Consider the following 7796-nt stretch of genomic DNA (forward strand, 5'->3'; position numbering starts at 1 on the left):
CCATTTGCCCCCTCTTTTTTTTGGGGGGGGGGGGGGGTTCAGGCACGAAAAATCCTACAAGACCCTAATCTGGGCATGAAACCTGGCTGGCCAACCATACCAATCCACATGTCCTCAACATTGGGAAGGTACCTCTTGGCAAGGCATCTAGTCCACATGTTGATTGAAACAAGAGCCTCATCTCCACAATTCTGGCCTGGCGGATGTGTGGGGTTTTGTGAAGGGGGGGGTGGAACTTATCAGAATCTGGAAGACCACTTTAAGATAAGGGAGCTCCCAGATATTCAGTCCTCCCCTAGTCTCCCTTGTTACTCATTCACAAACGGAAATTGATAAACACACATACAGCGTGAAATGTCCTTTATCACAAAAATAAATAAATGTCCCCCGATGCAGATCCAACATTAATCAAAACATTCAGTGATGTAGATCCAACATTAATCAAGATGAATGACAACCCGCTGAATATGACAACCTGCGCCATGATGATCTTCTTAAGTAGCACTCCCTTCGCAAAAAATCAGACTCTGCCCAAAAGCTGAATGTTACACACCGGCCATATATGCTGCAAATGTCATTAACCAATTATAGGCATGGCCGTATTTGGTCAATTACATCACCTGGGATCCCCCTGGCTTGTTAACTGTGTGAATCCCAGGCAGGACGGGAAGTTGTCATTTAGTGGTGGCAGTGATAACGCCACTATATGAACGACTTCCGGATGCAGCAGCTGGAGCTTCAGGCGAGCAGGTAAACCATCCAAATAGTCATTTAGTTCACCATTTCTGTGAACTATAAACAAGTTGGGCTTGGGGTGAACTCATGGCTGACCCGAACCAGAAGCTCAGCTCTAATGTACAATTACTACAAGCAATACAATATACATCTGAGAGCCAAAAACCTCAAAATGTAAAAGTGAATATATAGATAATAATAAAAAATAGATCATATAAACCATTACTACAGTACAAACAATAAACAGTGCTATATATAACATAACATATATACAACATAACATATGATATATATATATATATATATATCGCAGCAGGAAATTTCAAGAACATTTACAGCTACAATGCTGAAAATGTTTGTTCGGTTTACCCTTTGATTTATTTCATGGTGAAGCCGAGAATAAAGTCAATAAACCTAAAAGGGATCTGGGTTATGGAGTATTGGATATTAGCAGTGGCACAGCTGGTGCTTCACAGGCAGCTAGTGAAGATCCCCAGCGCTGGTGATCCCACTGTTTCTATATCGTATTCTCAAATCAACTGCAGGTCAATCAATACTGTGTCGCAGCAAGACTCCTTCTTTCTATTACTGATACATAATATATGATGTGCTTCCCTTCAGAAGAGTTACACGTGGCACTGAAGCCCAAATATTCCCCTTGTGGATATTGTGTTGTGTAAGTTGCTGCACTTGCACCGGGTCCAATGATGCCCACCAAGCCAAGCCTTCCCCCCGGCTTAGGGGGGGGCACATCTTAAAACGGCCCTGGACGCAAACAAGAATGCTGCAGCATTCAGGACCCACCAACCATCCATGACAACAAGAGGAGAAAGATGAACTGTGACATCACAGGACTAGGCTGAAGACTGGTGGAAAAAAGGTATGCATTCACTTTTTGGGGGTACCAGCAGGGCTGTCCCTATAATGAGGCAGCCTGAAGCCGTGGCTTCAGGCGACATCTCTTTGGGTCACGCCGTGAGGCAACAGACAGAGCGGCATGACCGCTCTGCTGCACAATGTTTGCAGTGTGCCTGCTGCCCACTTTCCGGCCAGAGCTTCCCAGGTAAGTTGGTGTCCTGCCCAGTTTTTCACAACTAGTGATATTACTGGTTGCCAGGAGCTGAGCGGGATGCTCTGGCCAGTATCGCGCCATGTTCGTGTTAACCAGTGACATCATTGCTTGCCAAGAGCTAAGCTGGATGCTCTGGCCACCGTCTCCTCCGCCGCCCTGGAACGTGCACCACCCGCAGCCACTACAACCCCTCCCACCTCTAAGCCACCCATCACTACCACCACCACTACCGCCTCAGGTGGTGAATAGGCTGGAGACACCCCTGGGCACCAATGGTGCTTCATGGGGGTGAGGGCACTAAGTATGTGAAGGCGGGGGAGATGGAGTTCAGCTATAAAATCCCCTTTTAAAATGAAGTTTACAGTCCAGTAAAGAATGTAAATTCTACCTTAATATTAATATTATTTTTTACTTGTCTTTCGTTTTCCTCTTGTTTTTTAAACCATGAAAGGCAACCATTCTATCCTGCAATCATCAAACAGGCGGATGAATGTGAATCTTTCAAATGCTTTAAAATGTAAATGACATCTTTGCGGCGGAGAGCATGTCAGTGAAACAGAAGGTGAGAGGGGCCTGCTCACTAGAGCTTACAATCTAATTACATGTGTGGCTTGTCTTTACTCAGAATCAATCAGCCTTGAGACAAGTTCAGAAACAAATTCCACTAGATGGAAAAATGTGGTTCTTCTTTATTCTCCAGACCTCCAGCGCTAAGCACAGGGAGGGTGCTCAGTAAGATGAGTTTTATATAATTAGTTTTAGTAATACATTCCGCACGGGTCTATTTAATAAAGTCATGTCAAGAACAATGATGATGTGCAAGTTGCAGTATTTTGGAGAAACCAGTCAGATTTCAGTATGCTGTGGTCAGAGCAGAGAGGGGTGGCTTGTGAATGGATGTTGTATTTACTGCATGGTACAAATTCTTCCTCACCCAATGACTAATTCCGAAGGCCTTCATAATAAGGTTTGTAAGATATGGTTAGTAAAGTAATCATTATTCAGTTTGAAGTCCATTTTTTGTAATATGGTTTATTAATCAAGCAATAACGACGACTATTGTCAAGGGCATTTCACTGCCTCGAAACAGATGGCAACCCAACCTATGAGGTCTGTTTTGGGACATCCCTCCTACATATGGGCAAATTATCTCGATGCCGGAAGCTTGAGTCATCCAATAAAAGTTGGGCATGTTCCTGTCCCCTCCCAGCTCCCTATTGGCCCTTTTACATAATAAATAGGGAGGCTTAGGATGTAGGGGCAGCAGGAGCAAGCTCTGAAAAGTGTATTGGAAGTGTTATTACTCGTTCACACCAGATGCAGTGCGTTCCGGCCCGATTCTAGCCAGAATGCACTGCATCACATTGCGGCCAGCTCAGTTTTTTGTGGGGCAGGAGGGGCACGAGATCGCAAGGCACATTATGCCTGCGGTCCGGTGCGATAAAAATAGTGCTTGCAGCATTTTGATTGGACCGCACCGGACCAGACCGCAGGCATAATGTGCCTTGCGATCCCGTGCGGCCAATCGTATTGCGGCCGGCGGCCGTGGCTACGGTGCCATTCACTTCAATGGCCCGCCATGCCCCCTCCTGCCCCACAAAAAAAGTGAGCCGGCCACAATGCGATGCAGTGCGCTCTGGCCAGAATCGGGCCGGCACGCACTGCATCTGGTGTGAAGGAGGCCTTAAGAATTGTCTAGAACTTCATCTGTCTGGAACTGCTGATCATGTTGTCGTGCGATTCAGACTACTGGTAATCTCGGATTTATTCATCAAATACTCATAATTTGCCCAGGTGTATGAAGGGTTTACAGAAAACATGTGGTTGGGCTATGATTATACAAGTATTGATATATTAACAACTAGTACATGAGCTTTAAAACAAGTCCTCACTGACCTCGGTAGTTGCAGGCACTGTGGAGCAATTCATCCTCATCGTTCACAGCAGAAACACTGCAGTCATCAACGTCCTTCTCTTAGCAGCTCAGCTCACCCCGTTCTCTCTTTGCAGCAGTGATTCAGCAGCTCAGATCCCCTGCTTCCTCTCTCAGCAGTGATACAGCAGCTCAGCTCCTTCTGCTTCCCCATCTAGTGGCTGAGAAAAAGTTCTGCATGAGACACTTGGAGATCGAGTGCATAAACTGATTATTTTATTTTTAACCCTCCTAGGTTAATTATATTCTACAATGTAATTTTGTTTTATTTGGGTTGCTATGAAATATTTCTCATAAATATTTTGCATTCTGTTTTTAGTTAGAAAAGGTAACTAAAGACTTCTTTTCACATTTGTACTGTATTCATAGCTCAATCTGCAACTGAAACACAGAAGTGGATGACTTATCATCAATGACTAATCTTTAATAGAAGGGCTCATTCAGACCACTCAGGCAAACAAGGGGATCCTCAAGGCAGGCAGTCATTAAAGTTCTGTTTCTTTAGCTAACCCATAGTGTTCCGAGAATCCTTTGTCATGTTTATATGTAAATTAAAAAGGTATAAACCAACAGTTTAAAAGCCAAAATCAACCAAAATTTAAAACTGGCTCAAAATCATTATAGTTTCTTTTTAGGGAGAGATAGGGGGATTTTGGGGGCTAGAATTATATAAGCAATGTAGAACAAGGTTTTGAGGTGGCATGTCCTACAATGAACACCCCATGCCAGACTCTCGGGGGCACGCTGGCCAAAGCTTTCTATAGAAATACAAGCGACATGCAACTCAGACAATACATTATGCATGCATGCTGCAAGCAATACATTACACTACAAGCAGTATATTTTATGTACTTACTAAAAGCAATTGACAGCATTATATATAGTCACTAAAAGCCATACATTCTGTTTATTTATGTATACTATAAGCAATTCATTACTCATAAGAGTTGCTTCAAGTAAAACATTGTAAGCAATATATTACATATATTTACTACATAAAACGATCCATGATAATTATAAGTAGTAAATTGTTCATAATAATTGCCACTAAAAGAATGCAGATCATTTCTACAATCAATATGTTTGATATGGCCGAGTTCACATGGCTGGTGGACTCTACTGGCCCTCCCATAAGGGATCCAAGTGGATCACTTGTCAGAGGTGGTTAAGTGGTAGTTTGCTACCTCCTGGATGCCTCTTTTTTTCTATAGCATGGGGAATTTTATATTGAAATACTGTGCTGCAACTGCCTTCCAAGTGTTTGGCGCACACAGTTGCACCGTTGTCCATTGATTTAAGTCGGTGCATTTGTCACGTGGTACTGCCTGGCATATGTGATCTTCTGAGCTAGAATTGCCACACGCCGTGAAGCAAAGTATCACAACCACGGCAATGTGCAGCGCCATCCCTGTAAGGAGGCAGCATCTCTTCGGATCATGTGGGGGGCAGCATGGCCACTCTGCTGCACAATGTTTGCAGTGCGCCTTTCCAGCCACACCATCTCAGGGTTGCTAGGAGCCAGGTGGGGAGATGTGTAAGGGCCATACATTTCTCCCTGTCCAGCTCTTAGCAACATGGGATGCTTTAGCTGGTGTCCTACTTAGTTGGACACCGGCCAGAGTCAGAACCAGAGCAGGGATGCAGAGGATAAGCCAAAACCCACTCCCCAACCACCCCACCCATCCCCCTCCGGCTAGCAAGCCCCACTGCCAGCCATCTGCCCCCTCTGTTTGCACCCCCCCAGGTTTGGGTGCACCACTGCAAAGCACCCCCTTCCCCCCCATCGGACTCAGGTGATGAAAAGGCTAGGGGCACCCCTGGCAATGTGTACGAACCCCTCCAGCTGCCATGTTACTTTGTGGGTAAGCAGTAGGGGCAGCCGTAAAAAGCGTAGATCAACTGCCTGTTTTTAGCACCCCTTTCCACCCATGTGGACTCGTAAGCTTGTAAGTGTTAGATGAAGAAATAGGGGCAGTGTAAGTATTAAAGAATTATTTTAGGGTCAGGTTAAATTTTGGGGATTGGGTGAGGACAGAGTTAGGCATTAGGGTCATGGACATATTCTATATTTTTATTTGCTCCTTGACACCAAAAGCCCTGAGAAACACCAGAGCTGATCTTGCAGATCAATGTATTAACCATTTCTGAGAGCAGAACACAATATATAGGATTTAGACTGTAGAACATCACACCGCAATTAAAAAAAGATACAAGAAACAGTTGCTCCAGTGTGTAATAAATACATTGCAATATTGTGTCCTCCTGTAATTTGCTTACCATCGATTCTCTGAAAGCCCAATTTCACAACTCGATGATTTATTCCGGAATATATATGAATCCTATGAAGTGATGTATAGCAGCTGAGGTCAGACAATGACATATTTGTGTGTGTGTGTCAGAGTAAATGCTTAACCCCTTGCTCTTAAGGTCAGATGGTGTGAAATTGCTGTCCTTACCTATTTGATCAACAGCTGTCTTTCACAGGCCAGGACGAATACAAAGTATAAATCTATGTTTAACCTTTCTCCAGGCGGTGCACCGAATTAACATTGATATCACAACCAGGATCAGACAGATTTTCAGTTATCTTTCTATCTGCAGGGTCAGGGGTGTCCCTACACTTTCGCTTCCTGAGGCGGGGGTGGGGGGTGTTAGTTGGGGGCTAGTGCTGGTGGTGCACAGATGGGGGAATGTGGTAAGGGCTCCATCTCTGTCCAGCATTTCAGCCAGCCCACTGACATCACTGGTTGCCAAGAGCTGTGCAGAATGCCAGCCTGAGCGTACCACTCACCTCCTGGCAACCAGTGATGTCACTGAGCTAGGCACAATGCTGGACAGAGCGTCACAGGCTCTGGCTCTGTCCAGCATCATTCCAAAATCAAAATGTTAAAATCAAGCCAAATTTGGAAAAACATTTGTCAAGTCTCTGATGGCTTTGTCGAAAGTTCTGACGAGATTTTGCATATGAACTTTTGTACCAATACCTACTAATGTGTGGTTAGCTTTGGCCTTATAGAAAGTCTTTTGTGTTCAGTCAGGTCAGATCTGATCTACAAACTTGTTCTGGGAAAGAGCATCAAAGACCATCCATTGGAGGAGTTCATTATTAGACCCGACAATTTCTAATAAGCTGGAACTAAGGTCAGAGCCGTCCATTTAATAAAGGCAGCCTGAGCTTTGGCGGCACATCTTTGGGTCACGTGGGGGGGAGGCAGAAAGGACTGCCTGAGAATCATGGAACATAAGGCTAACATTGAAGTTTTCTTTATTTATGAGGAAGACCTATCAGGAAGATACAACTTCAATGTAATTGTCACAAGACATTTAGTTATATGCATTACTATTTTCTGCTGTCAGGGTCATACAGGCTCTTGTGGTGTGGCTACAGGTTGCATTTTCCCATTTGTTTGTCAGTCTGCTGCGGACTCAGATGCTGGCTAATGAATGAAGTCATTTTTTTATTTAATAATGCTGCACAATGGAGGAAAACATTTGCAGTCTCTTTGTCACAAAGGCCGGTCCTGACCTTGTGTCATAGCTTAGCCACAGAGCCGTCCTGGGTTAATTGCAGGGTCACTCTGCAAACAGAAAGAAAAGCCCTATTCCTAGCCAAGTGCTTCTCTATTATTGTGTGCACAGAAAACCATACCTATTAAAGAACTCCGGGCAAAACAACATCCAGTAATAACAACATCAAGCGAAAAGCTATTTCCTTTAGTCTGCCATTTATTATTGTATGCACCGTGTGGGTGAAAAGGTGATGAAGAATGAGTTTGGGACCTGTAGCATGTATATTCTGATTTCTAAATAAGATTCAGATTTATAGTACTGCCTGATATCCCTCTTCACACTGAACTGGACCTCTACCTAGAAATAAACCATTCGATAAAATCTCATAGAAGCTTTAATATGTTATGGTAATTACAAACATTATTCAACCTTTCTGAAATCTGCAGCTAATATTGCACCTAGTAATAACGTCAATACCTGCGGATCCTGCCATGAAGGTCCATGTTCAAGCATTTCAGATACAAACAGGCTGCACTTCTGCTTTGT

This window comes from Nanorana parkeri, unplaced genomic scaffold (assembly GCF_000935625.1).
Source record: "Nanorana parkeri isolate BGI_ZX_2015 unplaced genomic scaffold, ASM93562v1 scaffold2, whole genome shotgun sequence".
In the NCBI taxonomy this organism is placed as follows: domain Eukaryota; kingdom Metazoa; phylum Chordata; class Amphibia; order Anura; family Dicroglossidae; genus Nanorana; species Nanorana parkeri.